At 36.6% G+C, this 16,890-nt stretch overlaps 1 long non-coding RNA gene across 1 annotated transcript; it reads left to right on the top strand.

The window, feature by feature from the left end:
- The first annotated feature begins 3,931 nt into the window (after window positions 1–3,931).
- Window positions 3,932–16,325, top strand: LOC115946352 (uncharacterized). The gene is made up of 3 exons (XR_004080446.2): window positions 3,932–4,021; window positions 13,162–13,413; window positions 15,477–16,325. It is a non-coding gene; the product is annotated as an uncharacterized lncRNA (long non-coding RNA).
- Window positions 16,326–16,890: the final 565 nt, after the last annotated feature.

The raw sequence follows: 16,890 nt of genomic DNA, 5'->3' as shown, positions 1-16,890 counted from the left end.
AACCCTTTTCCCCCTCTGGGACAGGTGTATCCCACCTGCCACCACCAAACCACGTGTCTCATACAGCAGCCCATGACTGAAAAATCCAAAACCCTGCCTATGGCACCAGTCACGTAGCCATACATTAATCTGCAGACTCTTCCTATTTATCTCTTCACCCTTGCTTGTAACAGGTATGGAGGCAAACACCACTTGCACTCCAGACCCTTTAACCAGCCGTCCCAGGGCCCTGAAGTCTCTCTTCATTGCCCTTACCCTTCTTGTAATAATTTCATCACTGCCAACCTGAAAAACCAGCAGCAGATAGTAGTCAGAGGGCTGCAGCAGATCAGAGTTTCTTTTTAACATCTGTAATCCGAGCCCCAGGTAGGCAGCAGACTTCCCTGTGGGATGGATCCGATCGACAAATGGGCCCTTTTGTTCCTCTCAGAAGGGAGTCACCCACCACAATTACTCTTCTTTTCTTCTTGGTTGGTGAAGTTCTAAGGCATGGGTGTGAGTGACAAGCCCTAGGTGACTCATTAAATAGATGTACCTCTCCATCTCCATTTACCTGGCCCTCTAGTTCCAAGACCTCATACCTGTTATTCAAGGGCAACTGGGAGGGAGGAAGGGATTGCGAGGGTTTTCACTTCTCTCTCCAAGGAAATTGACCCAGTTCCAACAAAATCTTAATTTCACCCTACAGAAAAAAATATAAATATTTATACACATTAAAAAAATAAAGATGAGAGAGAGGTAGAAACTTTATAGTTCAATGTGTTCTTTATGACACTCCTACCAACAGTTTCTGAGAAACAACTGCATTGGAAAAACTACCCCGTAGTTTCTATAGCTGAGCATGATGTCATATGGCATGGGAAATCTCTTTGGTCATTTCAGGTCAGCTGTCCCAGATGTGTCTATTCCCAGCTTATTGCTCACCCATATCCCACTCTCAGAGGGGGCAGAATGAGAAACAGAGGTCTTGGTGCTCTAAAAATATGCTATAGCTACAGCATTGGCATGCTAACAATGCTGTTATAGTCACACATCTAAACCACAGCACCCTACTGGCTGCTGTGAAGAAAATCAAGCCCATCCCAGCCATAGTACATGAATTTAAAGAAAACTCATTATAAAAAATAAAAAGTATACTTCATTAATTTATTTCTAGTGTAGTGGATATACCAATCTGATTTTTAAATCATCTAAGGATTTCAACATTGCTTGAAGATTTTCCATTTAATACAGAACTACCTTAAAACTACTAACTCCAGTCTTCAGTACAGAGTACATCACAAAGATAAAGCACATAATTAAATACCCCTTTGCTGCTATCATTCTCTAGTCTCCAGAATGACTCTTATGAGCTATTCACAAAGAGCATAATATTAAGAAACTCCAAGGTTGTTCTATGTATGTCAAGAGCAAAAGCTTGTTTACAAGGTGAAACCCCAGGACCTCTAAACCTTAAATTCACCTTTACAACACCACATTTTCTCAGCTCTACCAAGTAGTAATTTTTTGTACCTTCCTCAGAAAGTCACTCAACCTTTACAGATGCATGGTCCTAACATTTAATATTTCACATGGAGACATGTTTACTGAAATCTTTAAACAAAGACACTTTCTTCTCATAGTAGAAGCTTTTCACTAAGTAAACAATAGAATGTCTTAATTTTACTCTCTGGAGATATGAAACGGCACTTAGCTGCAATGGGATAAGGACCTGTAGAATTTTAGATTTTAGCATAACATGGGGAAGCAGGTATATTTAAGTGTGTTCTTGTTTGTTGGTAGGTGCACTCAAGTCATGTGCCCATATATATTTGCATTAAATTCTGGAACACATACACAATATATACAGCTAATAAGTGCTACATAGACCTTAAAATTAAGTACAGAAACAATTTCAAGTTCACAAAGAAATAAAATTGACTTAAAATTATCTGAACTTTTCTAAGTTTTAGTCTGACTGGAATGTTCTGGAATTCTTGGAAAGTGTCACTCTTCATAACTGCAATCGAGAGACAATTAACTAATTGCTAAAATTGATCAGGGGTAGCCCAACAACAAAAGGTTGATGTAATCTTTTGAGGGTATTGGAAATATTGTCTGAAGTTGAGGGTATTCAATGAACAGAAGCAAAGACAAGTTAAAACCGTGAGTCATCAGTAAAACTTAGAGTTCAAATTTAGAGTTCAAATCAAGATATTTTATTAAACATTAGTTCTAAAAAAAAAAAGAAAAAGAACAAAAAGAACAACATCAGGATTTTTCATATTCTTTACATCCCCAGCTTTTTAAGAGTTAAGCTTTGCGTGTAGTTTTTCTGGGTATATTCCATAAGTTAGGTAACTCCTTAAGTCAGTTCCTGGCTTCTGTTGGATTTCTGAGATTCTTACCCACCATATATGGAAAGATCCCTTAAGCTCCTCCCTGAATGTGGTTACTGTGAGAACTATATGAAGCCTGAAATGCTCAGGATTAAGCTAAAAAAAAAAAAAAGTAAAAATTCAACAACAAAGAAAACAAGCTCCCCAAAACAAACAACAAAAAAAGAAACAGAACAAAAACATTTGGAGATCTGCAGTTAACTCTGCTACAGCATATTTTTCTTCCTATTACCAATAAATATTGATGATCTTCAAAGTAATAGTTACTGAGCTTGAGTGGGATCCCAACAGCAAAACAATCTCATATTTTGTGTAATGGTATTACCTTTTGTGTAATAGTATCCAACCTGAGCATCACAGGATGTGACATTAAGCTGATCCATAGTGAGATTTTATTTCAGTCACTGCACAAGAGCTCTCAAGTAATGCAAATTAATTAGAGTTTATTAAAATGTAAATCTTGATTATGGTAGTTTAACTTTTTCAATCAGCCCAATCAGCTCTTTTATAGGCAGACATCCAAAACCAAAATGTAGCATTTGTGCAACACAACAGGTATTATTACTTTCAGGCCATTTAGCAGCACCAAGTAAAATTTTATTTTCATTTATTTGTTTCAAAGTGGTGGGCCCAAAATGTATGCAAAAAAAACTATGTAAAATACAGTTCTTAAAATCTGCAGCTATAGTCCATTTATCAAAGGAATCATTCTAAGACTAGTTGTCCAAAATTTCAAAGCAGGATGTTAATCAACACATTTAGGCATGCAAATTGCACTAAATGCAGCAGCAACCACCTGGGGGGTGGAAAGGAGAAATTACAGAACTGTCCAAAATTCCCACCTTCAGGATTCCTGTCTAATATGAGTAGTGAAGATCCACCTTATTTCAAGCTGGTCTGTAGTGTCACACTAGCCCATTACCTTATCTATTCATAGGACTGGCTGGAGTGTTCCTGGACCACCAAAGGCATTAATGACTTTAGGTGCCTGTAAATAAACATACAACCATAGCCCCGAGTCTGATCCAACTACATGACAACTATAGCTGAAAACCATTTTGATTTTCAGGTTTATATCTTGCTACTAACTTAAATCCTAACACTCTTGCCACATTTGCAACCACATCTTTAAGTGCAGTGTTCTTTAAAACTTACTACAAAGTATTCACCGTGTCCACCCTCCTTTCATCCTATCTTGATAGGACATACTATGTCCTGCCTCTTAGATGTTGGGCAATAAAGTTCTACTCCTCTGAGAATTTATTTACAGAATCTTTAATAACCTTTTAGTCCTTGAGTTATCTCAATGCCATCAAAATGATTTTATAGGGAGCTGAAGAACATCTGTAACTTAGCTTTAGGACAACAATGATTACCATTCATGGGATGATTAATGTTTTTTTCCCCACATGCCTAGGTAGATCATGCCACAATCTTCTAAGAAATGCACAAGATTACAGGAAGCACTTTTTGCAGCATAGTAGGATAAAAAAAAGAGATTTAATAGTGATGATGGTTCTCTTATTTTTCACAGCCGGATTTCCTCTACACTAAGCCCAGAAGAGAACCGAAGATCTATTTCTCTTAGGAAAGCCGATAGTGAGCACTAAGCTAAGCTGAGAATCTTGGGTTCACATCCTAAGGTACAGGCTATTATCGGAGCACTTTATCTGGGCATTTAGAGGTATTACTACAAGGCAAGTCTTCAGTTGGATATATACATAATGGAAATGTACTTTAATATAATACCAAAGGTAATTTTAAGAACCCTTTTTCTCAGAAGGTAGGAGATAGTTTTAGTGTTGTAATTTTGTTTTGTTTATATCAAAGCAGCAACAGCAGCTTTTCAAGACTGATAAAGAAGATTATCAGTGTCAGAGAATATTTTACCTTAAAAGCTATCAAAGATTAAACAGAAAAGTACCAATAAGTCACTAAAATCCTCAGTTTGGATTCTTACTCTTTGATTTTTAGTCTCATATTTAGGAATTAAAACTTATTTGAGTCCTTAAGTGTGAACTACATCGCCTACTTTTGAAAATATATCTACAATAGCATTTGTGTTCACAACAGCTGAACATCTAATATTAGTTCTATTACAGGCTTTTAAGAATGATCTGTTACCCACTGACACAAAGATCTCTGCTGATGATGCAGCTAAAATTCATGAAGCAGTAAAGAAATTGTATGACCTCTCAGAGCAGTGACCCACACTTACTGCAGCAACCATGCAGAACAGATATTTTCTTTACTAGAGCTAGTTTCATTTTAATAAATCTAGAGACAGCACAATCTCCCTGCTTTGCAGAAAAACACTTTAAATATCCCCTTTTTTGATTGTTTACTGACTGATTGTGATTGTCTTGATCCAGCATCTAATGTTAAATAATACTCATCTTTGTAACATTCTCTCATATTTCAATGCTGTATCAGTGCATTTTCAAAATATGGTGAATGTTTTTCTTTTGCCCTTTACCCCCTATTGTCATTTACATGATTTGAAGATGAAACATATCTCATTTGGTGATAAATGACAGGTAAGAATTTTCTTTCACAGTGAGTACTCAGATTGCAGGAGGTTGAATCTTCACTATACTTATTAAGTGTTGCAGAATGCTACCTCTTAAGTGCAAACTGGGATACCCTTCAAGACATAAATAGGTCTGTTTTGATTTATGCTTGCCTGGGTATAAATGATTATCCGAAGTGCAAAAATGTGGAGAAACAGGCACTAGCATTTTGCTTCTTACAGCTTTGCCTCTTGTACAAAAAATTTCCTGATTTAAGGAAAGAAGTTCTCAGGAAATTGATGACAATAGGTACATAATTTACAGGATGCTACTTATGAAGACAATGTAGATACTGAAAATTATTATCATAAACTTGTGGCTTCCTAGTGTGAGTGCAACTATTTTATCATACAAAGAGAAACTGTGATAAGATATGATGGCATTGTCAGTATCTTTTAAAATGTTTTTCGACTTTTATTCTTACTAGAAAATTTATTGCAGATAAAATAGAAAGCAACAGATAACATAAGTTAAATAGAAAATCAAGAAATAATTACTATGTTTTCAACCCATGCATCATTCTTTATCTCATCTGTGATTCAAGAGTGGTATTAATTTTATCTGTGTGTGTAATAGGAAAGTCAGTTTATTCCACAGCTGTGTTCAAATGAACCCCCAGCTTCTGTTCCTCTTTAACCTTTCATCCTCAATATTCTGCTGCTTTTTACTTTCTTTTATGCATTTCTGCAAAGCTGAGAAAAGATACTTCTAAAGATCTACAGATCATCTCATGATATGGTTTACAAGTATAATGCCCATTTTTTTTTTTTTGCCCTTGGCCACAAAATCTTGCATCTCCATAGTATATTTTCACACCTAGTAACTAAGAACTATGGTTTGTATCTTACAATGCAGGAACCAAGGATTACTTGTTCAAGGGCAAACACATGGGAAACACAAAGTCCTTCATGTGTATGGCATATGCAGTAAACCATATTGTTGTTAAACAGAAAAACTTCAAATATACATTGCATGTGAAGTGTATTCAATCACTTTTAAATAGGTTTCCATGCATTGTAACCCTTAAATTGACCCTAAATAAGACAAATCTTTACTTAAGCACCAGGTTTGCTTCTAGGTCAATAGCAACATCAATAATAGAATCGATATGGTAGTCCATTGACTGCCAGTCTGGAACTGTGATTCAAAAAAGAATCTTTGCTCCTTAAATTACAGATGCTCTTCCTATTGTAAAAGAAAGTGAGCCAAATGGATATTGCTTTATTATTTAAATAAATCTATAGTACATTTACATGTATGACTTAAAAGTAGGTTAGAGAGTTTTCTGTGGGAAATCCTTTTGCCCATTTCAGTACATGTGTAAGCAGAAAATATGCACCTGTTTCTTTATCCATTCTTATATTTTCAGTGAGATTTTATACAAGAAAAATAAAATTGTAATAAAATATTTCAAGACAGGAGGGCCATATACATGCACAAGACTAGTGTTGCCTACATAGTGTTAATCTAGTTTGGAAAAAGTAATTTGCTATATGTATGTCAGAAGAGATTACAACAGAGTCTCCAAGTCTGGAAATAGTATCATTTTATGGAAGGAGAAATACAATTAATTGTGGACTGTTGAAACATTCTTAATGAAATGTGTGTGTTCTAAGATAAGCTCACATTAATAAAAATTTATTATAGGTAAGTAGGCTTTTTTTTTCTGGTCCACCTGAAAATATGAACTCTAACTTTTGAGATGTCTGATATTTGAAGGAAAAAGGTTTTTTGCTTAACAAAGTATTAAACAAATGCTGTAAGAGCTGTACACGGATGTTTCATCAGTGACTGTAAACCATTTACTTCTGAACGTAGTACTAGGTACTAGCTAAAATATTTTCAGATTAAAAAACAATGAAAAAATAAAGCAAACAAAAAAATAGATTTTGTTTTCAGATTGCCCCTATAAAAGCCTCATTGGTTATTAAAAATATAGAAAATTGCCCATCCATTCCACACATTATTCTTCTTTTGCTGAACTTTGTAATTCTTCATTGTTACCCACCCATTCTGAGTGCCTTCCAAGTAACAACAATCATTACTGTATAATCTGTAGCAGGTTTTGTACTAATCCACCTCCCACAATGCAGTCTATTGCTGTCTCACAGTCCGCATAAGACAGAACTTTATCTCCAGTTAAAAAGTCTCTTCTATATTGAGTGGTCGCACATGATGGATTGCACGTTATCGTAAATCTGAATTACAGTAGCAGTAAAGATGAAGAGTAGAGAAACAGTATAGAAACATGAAATTGATAAGACAATACAAAGAGTCCCTTGGTGTCTGTAACAATGTGTGAGAAACCGTTCTTCCATTTTATTTACAAAATGCATTAAGGAAAGAAGTGATCTCCTGTGTCTCTGCTTAGTCAGAATGTAGCTGATCACACTCATTCTCTGAAAAGTGTAGCAGTGAGATACAACACTCAGATAAAGCACAGAAGCTCAAAGATTTTAAGCTTATCTTTACCAGTCAGGGACCTGCAGGCACCATGAGCCCTGGCTGTTCCTGCCCAACCCTATAGGGTTTCCCCCACCTTGGCCATAGCCCAGGACTTCAGGTCAGTGCACAGGGCCATCACATCCTGCATTGGCAATTCCGCAGCAGAGCTGGTCTCAAGCTCCCAAGGCCTGCCCTGCCCAGCCCTGGCCTCTGCTGAACCAGGCTCACCTGCATGTGCATGTCCCAGCCCAGCCTTGGCCCCTTCATGTCCCCAGGGAGGTGACTGATCTGTGGGACTGGGATAGTGGCACAGGCCCAGGCTGCTAGGTTCTGTGTAACAGATTCCCTGGAGTCCCCCTGACAAGGCCACAGGGAGCTGTCAGCCATGCTGAACCCAGACAGTAACTATAGACTCTCTTGTACTTCTGTGATCTGCTTTGATCCCTCCCTTTCTCCAGCCCTGTTTCCTCTCAGGAAGCCCATCCCTAACTACCATTTTCCAGTTTGTCCCAGTTTAGCTAAATCCATTTCCTGATTTGATATTTCTGATAGCCCTTCCATGCCCAAGCTTTACAGGAAACCTTCATTATATGGTAGCAGGCAGGATTCCAGACAGTTTCAACATTGCATGTTGTAGCTAAAAATGAAAATGAAAGCACTTGTTGGACTTTGAACATATTCTTGCTGGCTTCACTACTGCATCTTTGAACCTCCGAAATTCATCCAGCTTTCATCCAGTTTTCTTTTGACCTTTCTGGAAAGACTGCATTTCCTTCTACTTTGTTAAAGTTCACTTTACTAATTCAGAACTTCTAGCAGGAATATGTACATTAATAGCAAAAGTGTACTTCACAAGTTTCTGCCAGGTTGCTCTAAATCTCGTTTTTGTGGTCAGGGTCTATATTGTCAATGCTCTCATCTGGCAGTCACCCAGCTACAAATTCTGAGTCAGTTCCATGGCTTTTTGGTCAGAACAGTGCTCTCATTCTGTTCTGCTGTTTACAACTCATTTTAAAAATTTAAATGCTGTTTACAACTCATATTCATAGATCTTAGGGTAACAATAATATACTTGCTGTCACAAGCTCCAAATCTAATGTTTCTTACTAACATATCTGAGATTTCCATTTTGAAGGCAAAGAGCATACCTAGACTTGTAGAAAAATGTTTGCACTGCAGAAATGTCAGTAATAGATGAGCTCAAAACAAAAGCAGAGTTTAACGTTAATGTCAGGGTCTGAGTAGATCTTAGTAACACTGGCCAGCTTCAACTGAATCCCTACACACCCTCTTTACCCATATTCCCCACATGCCAATTTCATCCCAGGCTTGGTGAGAGGTACTGCAGGTGTCCATGCCTCCAGCTTTGTCTCTAGACAGACCCTTCAGATTGACACTGCGGTTATCTTGTCTTCAATCAGCAATGCCTGGATGGACCCCTTGGATAGTCCTCTCAGACTGCCATTTGAGACCCCCATGCTATTGGTAGGAACTGATCCCAGCCTTGGCTCAGTGCTTTCCAAAACTGGGCATCATTACTGGCTTTGGTACTGCTTTGCCAGACTCATCTCCTGCAAGACAGCACCCATCAGGAGGGACAGCCAACCCTGGAGTCTCCACAGTGCTTGGCTCAGCCCTGAGGGACCAGCCAACTCTGATAGTGTCTTACCAGTCTGTTCAGGGTTCTGAGCCAAGCACCATGGGGACTGGGCCACAGCAGAGCAGGACCTTGCCCCCATGGCCTCCTCTAAGTGAATGGCCTGGCCCTGAGCTCTGATCTCCCACTAGAGCCAAACCACTGACCAGCCCATGGCACCTGAGTGAATCCTTTCTCCCCAGCGCTGCCTAGAGTCAGCTGTCCTAAAGGGCAGCTTGAACATTGTCCTCTCTCTCTCCAGGCCACTTCAGGAATAGCCTGGGTATGCCCTGCCAAGCTCCACATGTTGTATGATGTTCCTGCCATGGTTCTGACACAGCTCTAACTCCCCAGTATCATATCCCTGCCCCAGATTCAAGACACTGTGTAGCATGGAGTTCAAGATACCACTAGTAGCATGGAGTGTCTGGGATTTTTAGCTTTTGGATTAAAACAAGTTCATTTATGTAGCAAACAAGACTGAGACTAATGAAGACCCCATAGGAAATAGACAGATATGGAGGCATTCATAGTATCTGAGTTGAAATCTCTAACTTGTTGTCATTTCTATTTTACAAGCTAATTTAACTAGAAGACACTGAAGCTACTACCAAAAACAGACTACAAAATAATCAAAACAACAAGAAAAAAACAAAAAAGCACCCCCCCCAAAAAAACCACCAAAAAACAACAAAAAAAAACACCCCAAAACAAAACCAAATAGAAAATCTGAAATTTCATGCACAATAGGTTAAACGATGTTGATACATGTTTTTTCCTTTGTTATATTTTGGCTATTTCTCTCAATATTCTTTTTTTAAGTACCTTCTACCAACTTACATAAAAAAACCCCAAACCACAGTAATTATTATTGAAAGCTGTGAGACCCCTCCATTCACCATCATCTCCCAAAGAAATAAGATACTCAGAGGGAAGATGTCACTCTTAGTTTGTCCAAATTCAAAGGGTATTCCTGCAGAGTTTTTACTAGGACTGTGTAATGTATCACAGAATGCATGTGTTCCCTGTTACTGGACAATTCACTAAGAATGACGTTGAAATTAAGGGTACTTATAGTAGAGAAATATTATTTTCTGCAAGTAGTATAGAGCTAGACATTTTGCACTTCATGCATTTTCCTAAATGTAAGAAAGTCTAAAAGCATCAGTAAAAAAGAAAAAGGCTCCTATATCACATTGTCTTTTTTAACATGCATGACAGTACATGCATATTGTTTCACAATTTAATATATAATTTACTTATTTATGGATAAGAACATATGTAGGCTGTTTCTATCTTAAAGGCATATGCTACATATGCTATGCTACTATATGCTACATATGTTATACGCTATGCTACTATAACTGCAGGATGAAAACATAGATGACTTTTCCTGTTCTCAGTTGTGCAATGTTCATGCTCTAATGAGGTCTTCACTCATCCTCCATGTATGAACTTCTCTGCCACTCTGATTCTTTGTCATAAGAAATATAATTGGCTGTTCTGACTTCCTGAAAGTAGGTTACCGCAGACTTCAATCAGTTCATCCCACAGACTCAAATGCAGATAGGGCTCTAGGAAATGAAAGATAGAAGAGCAATGTTATACGTATTGCAACCTTTTTGTTCAGTTTTCAGTCTGGCTGCAGCTTATGCTCTGCAGTCAATGGAAAGACTAGTTCTAAAGCACAGCATCGCTTTTTGAAGTTTGTGATCATTATTCTTTTTAAGGCTATCTGAAAAAAAAAAAAAAAGGAAGATTGCTTATGACTTGATTTTCAAGTTCTTTGATTTTAGGGATACATGCCAACCATCTAAATGAGCTACCATAATATAAGAGTTATAGTTACTGTAATATAAAATAGGACACACATTGTTACTGCCCACAAGAGATTAGATTAAAAATCATTGTGATCTCTACAATTCCTACCCTAAACTAATGAAAGATATTGTTAGCTATGCAAGTGCATTTGATTTTTAAATCTTGTGCTACAATTGTTACTTCAAGAAACCTCAAGAATTTCATTACATTGTTTTCTTTTTTCTTTTAAATCAAGAAGAGTATTATAATTCATTGAAAATAGAGGAAATCTCAATAAAGACAGTACGGAAGATCATTATAATTTTTTTTAATACAGTTTGACTGTAAAGGACGTAGTTGACTTGCATTTTATTTGGCACTGAGGACTAAACAATTTACTTTTATTTTCTGAAGAAGACTGGACGTAAATAAAGTTGGTTGAAGATCTGTCCTGAGAGAAATAAAATAATGTTTGTATAATACAACGCTAATGAAAAAATTAATCACACAGATATTCTAGCTGTAAATAAGCCGTACATTTGAGCATCTAATAATTATTTAGTAACCAATTGATGAGTTCTACTTACTTATTGATAAAGAAACTATGTACATGTTCTGAGGGGTGCATAATCTTGAGGAAACATGCATAAATATATGATGGGTAATGAGATGAAACAAGATGGATAAAGCAAACCAAATTAATAAATAGCTCAATCATGTTGCTCAAGTTACATTAATATATGTTCCTACAGGTTATTAAAAAAAAGAAAATGAAACATGAAGAGTTAATTCCATATGCAGCAACATTATGTTTTGTGCACAGTCCAGAATTCATGTCAAGTCTTTCAGCTGGTTTGCAGTGACTCTCTTGACTACTTTCATAATCTTCAGTCTAGTGGTTCACATCTTGTGAGAGTCAAGACAAGAAATCTAGCTAGTCTCCAACATCACTTGCATTTGACCACAGAAAGCTTTGCAAGAACAATCACAAATGAAGCAAGGAACAACTTTTCAATACCACACAGGTGGGACCATTCTGATCTCCTTGTTCAAGGCTGATACAGGACTGTGAAATATGCTTACTGGACTTTTGTAACTTGAGCGAAACAAGTATGTGCTAAAGATGGGGTCAAAGAGTGGGCAACATGTTATGAGGGGCAACGACCACCCGGGGGACCCTCATGGAACCCCAAATTTGGAACTGCAAATGTGTTCATTAAATTATGCCTATCATTATTAGAGTACTGCCTCTCTATATTTAGTATGCAAATTATCAGAAATGTCCCAAAGAGAAAGAGCATAAAAGGCCAGGGCAGCCAAGCCAGAGCCAAGCTCTCACCACCAGCATTCATAGAATGGTTTAAGCTAGAAAGGGCATTAAAATAATCTAATTCCAACCTCAGTGCCATGGGCTACACACCTTACACTAAACCGCGTCCCCAAGGCTCTGCCCAGCCTGGCCTTGAACACTGCCAGAGATGGAGCAATTATCACTTCTCTGGGCAACCTGTTCCAGTGCCTCACCACCCTCGCAGTAGAAATCTTCTTCCTTATATCTAGCCTGATATCTAATTGAATACTGTAGGTAAAAAGGACCATGTTTAAAAAATTTTCCCTAAAGTACATGACATTGTTATTTAGTTCCCCGGGGAAGCAGTGCTAAATTAAGAAGGTACAAAAACGTTACAAGCAATCTTTGGAAACCACTAATTTGTGACTCAAAATATTCAGACTAATTTCTTTTTTTTTTTTTCTTTAATGTCAAACATGAGAAAACATAGTTAAAACAGGTTCTTGTGTCAGGACAATGCCATCCTTCTGCTGCATAAATGCAGAGGCAGAAAAGGCACATTTCTTTCCAAAATGGGAGACATTGGTATTGTAAATAAATAGGTAATCAACAACTGTCTTTTGCAAAAAAGCTGTTTTTTTTTTACTGCTCTCCTCCTTATTGAACTCTTAGACTTAACTTGCTGTGTGCACTGCAATGAATTAGTTTCATCTTCCCATGATTGTTTCTGTTTAAAGAATTAAAATAGTGATACATTGTATATATTTACAGAAGAATGCAGGAATCTGGAACAGATCTGGTAGTAAAAATGTACCATATCGTTCTATGAATGATATTTCCAGTGACTTCAGGTAATGTTACAATGTTCAGTAGAAACTGGTCTGAAATGCCATAGTGGAAACAAGTCTCAAAGTTTTAATCCATTTACTAGTGTCTTATTTATTTACGCTTTGAAGTAGTGAGATAAAATTCAAGATTGTAAATACCTCAAAAACCATGTTTGATTCACAACAATGAAACACTGATGTTTATTATTTGCAGCACTGTCTACTGCAAAACAGAGGAAACCATTCTTGAAAAGTATGAAGCTGAACGACAGTTAAATTTCATAGACATCCCACAGTGTGTTGCAATTTTATGAAGAATGGAGATCTAGCACTGAGAACAGCATTAAGTCATCAAACATATGTATAAAACAACAGCAAGGGAGATCCCAAAATCATCACAGAACAAAAAAGGAGTTCTATGTGATGTCCAAATGGCCTCAATCAGAGGAAGGGCTGATTGACACAGGTGAGATCACAACATAAACCAAATATATTATTTTAATCTGGATGTCTTGAGAAATCTCTATCATGATCATGTTTTGTGCCCTAGAGATTTGCCTAAAGATGATCAGTCTCGTTTTAACTTTTCAGTCAGAAAGCAGCAAACACATCAATAATGAAGGAAAAAACAAAACCAAACTGAAAACAAGAAGTATCACAGCTTTTCTCTTCTGATTTTAGTATCAATTGCACACTGTTTTCTTATACCCAAGCCCAGAATACCCTATCTACAAAATACAGGAGGTTTACCGTTTCATGTTTGCTAACCATTATGGGGGAATGAGTTCCTATATTTCCAATAAGAAATATTTCCACATATCAGCTTGCTTTATTTTTAGTATGCCATATGTTCCTGTGTTTGCATTGGCTTGCTACTCCAGCTACATATGTACATCTTAAGATGATGTTGAAAACCCTGTGAAATTAAATATATCTCAAATAAATTAAATAGTCTATTTCACTTAATCACTTTCTTATGATTGCTGACACAAAGTGAAGAAAACAGAAATGCAAGCTATATTGCCATCATGAGACAAACCATTTTATAGGCCATTAATAATTAAACTCTTTCGTAAAAGATGAAAAAAACAGTCAAAGTGAATGAAAATGAGACTGAAGTGCTCACAATCTTCTAATGGGTTTAACAACTTTGATTATTATTTTGTCAAGCTAGATAATGATACTGTACTTAAAATAATGGTAGAAAAATCCAACAAGTATTTTGAGATTGTTATGATTTATTCCTAGCATCGAAGAAAGGCAAATCATGGAGTAATAGTGGTAAATATTTTGAGTAGTTCTCTTTTAACATGCAAGATTCCAAAGAATGCTAAGGACACTTAAGTAGTAGTAATATCAAAGAGGAGGGGATAGACAAACCCATGAAATTACTGTAACAGACATTCGAGATAAAAATAGAATCATAGAATAGTTAGGGTTGGAAAGGGCCTTAAGATCATCTAGCTCCAACGCCCCTGCCATAGGCAGGGACACCTCACACTAAACTATGTCACCGAAGGCTTCATCCAACCTGGTCTTGAACGCTGCCAGGGATGGAGCATTCACAACCTCCCTGGACAACCCATTCCAGTGCCTCACCACTCTAACAGTAAAGAATTTCTTCCTTATATCCAATCTAAACCTCTGCTATGAGGTCTCCATGCAGCCTTCTCCAGGCTGAACAGCCTCAGCTACATACAGAGCTTGAGCAAACCTTTGCAAGGAAGTTCAAGCATCAGTAAATTAACAAAACAGAGGAGGTATATTTGTAGGTGTGACAGGGTATTTTTTTATTTATTCTATTCAGGCCTGTTAAGTATAGGCATGTAGGCCACTATAAGCATACCAGTATGTAGAGATGCATGTGTCATTATTTATCAACTTTTAAAAGAAAGGCTTGGAAAAATTATATACGAGAAGCATGAAAAATATTTCAAAATAAACAAAAATAAATGGAAATGGCAAGTTTCCGAAGGAGGAACATTTCTCAGTGCATCTTTTGCAGTATCTAACTTACAGCAGTATCTAAGTATATCTCACAATGTGTTAAGAATGTTTTTATTCAGCTAGAAAACATATGGATTTAAAACAAGGTTAACTATAGTTTCTAATTCATCTAGTAGCACAGTCAATATTAACAATTCAAAGAAAATGATGCCTTGGAATGCTTTCTTTAGTCAGAAGGGAACTATTTTAACTGGATTAACAAAATGGTTAATCGTTTATTTGATGTTGCTACCTGGTATAAGGAAGCACATGCACTTTTTTCTCCCCCTCAGTTTGTAAAGGACATTACTACTGAGAGTCATTTCTTCTAGGTACGCAGAATGCATAAAGACTTCAGCTACTGTTGGCATGTCCTGAATTTCCATTTCAGGACTATTATATTTAAGTTTGTGTATCATCTCCTTTCTTTAGTTACTTTTGATTAAGTGGTGGTTCTATGGTACCTAAAGAGGAAATAATTTCATTCCATTATCTTGGGATTTAGTTTTTAATATGATTTTAACTATATAATATTTTATGCAGGTATTTTGTGGATCAGGAGAAAGAGAATGCTTTCACAGCCTGTAGAGTGTTATGAACTGTTGCATGCCCACTCTGAACAGAAAATGTAAAGCAAGGTGCAGGAAATAACATTTAACTTGTAAAATATTTTGACCACAGTTCCACCAGAATTTGTCATCTCTAAGTCTCTGAATGTGTGGTGAATAAATCACCTCGACAGATTGGAAAGTGTTTTAAAGAATGTTACCAGTGTTAAAGTTTGTGTGTTAAGAAATAATCAGAGTAAGTAGCATGGAAAATCCAAAGAAACTTTCATTTAAGCAATTGAGATGAGACATGGCAAATGTTTGTCAGAGAAATATTTGTCCTTTTTATATATTATCACAAAACCATAGAATGGTTTGGGTTGGAAAGGACCTTAAGATCATCTAGTTGCACCAGGGCTGCATCAAGTTGCCAGGGCTGCTCACACTAGACCATGTTGCCAAAGGCTCTGTCCAACCTGGCCTTCCACAGTCAATTCTACAGACATTTGTTTCCCAGTCCTTTGACTGATAGATCATTTAAGAAACACACTTTTAACAATAATGTTTTCAATTAGGACTCAAATTAGGTTATCCCAGGGTATCCTTCCTTTGATTCCTTCATGTAATTAAAAATAGACCTAACTTTAATCTCTTTGACTGGAAATAAACAATGTGTCAGTTATAATTTGAAATGCTAGAGTGATTTGAACCATGACCGGGGAAGGAAAATCCACATTCTTCTACAAAGATTCCAGATACCATGAGTAAACCAGAGTCTCAGTCTATGGGAAATCTATGGTACAATGCTGAACCCATGACAAATGCGCAACAAAATTAATTGAATGTCTAGTCAAATGAACAAATGCTTGGACTACAAATCCTTTTATGTTCTTTAGCTATTGATTTAAAGAAGGTTTTCTTTATCTCCTTAAGTAGTTTTAAATATTTCTAAGTATTTTTCTAATAAAAAAATATTAATTAAGAGCTTTTATTAAGAGAGTCATGTTTAGATATGCACTTTTTAAAGGGCACTCAAGTAATGTCAATTCAGAGAACATACGCAATGAATAATGGATAAATACAGGAATATAGGAATATCTCCAGCCAGTCTGTGATTTAAATGTTTTCTGACAAGTCACTAAACCTAGACTATTGGATAAATTTGCTTTTTGGCACATGGATCCAAAATTATATATTCTCATTAAAACTGCTAAATAAAATGAGGTTTGGTTTTTTTGTTTCTTTTTTTTTTTTTTTGTTTCAGTGCTCACAATATTTGCAGTGTTAAGCAACAGAAGGAGAGAAAGGGTCCAAATTTGTAACCTGGAGGATTCTGTAGCAATGGTTCCAAAAACCTTGATAGATACCTTGAAGGTTAGCTCTGAAAAAGTAGATTCCTATCAGGGACT

Source organism: Melopsittacus undulatus, chromosome 2 (genome assembly GCF_012275295.1).
Source record: "Melopsittacus undulatus isolate bMelUnd1 chromosome 2, bMelUnd1.mat.Z, whole genome shotgun sequence".
Taxonomy (NCBI): Eukaryota; Metazoa; Chordata; class Aves; order Psittaciformes; family Psittaculidae; genus Melopsittacus; species Melopsittacus undulatus.
Note: the sequence above shows the minus strand (reverse complement) of the source record. Positions and strands in the feature narration are given on the sequence as shown.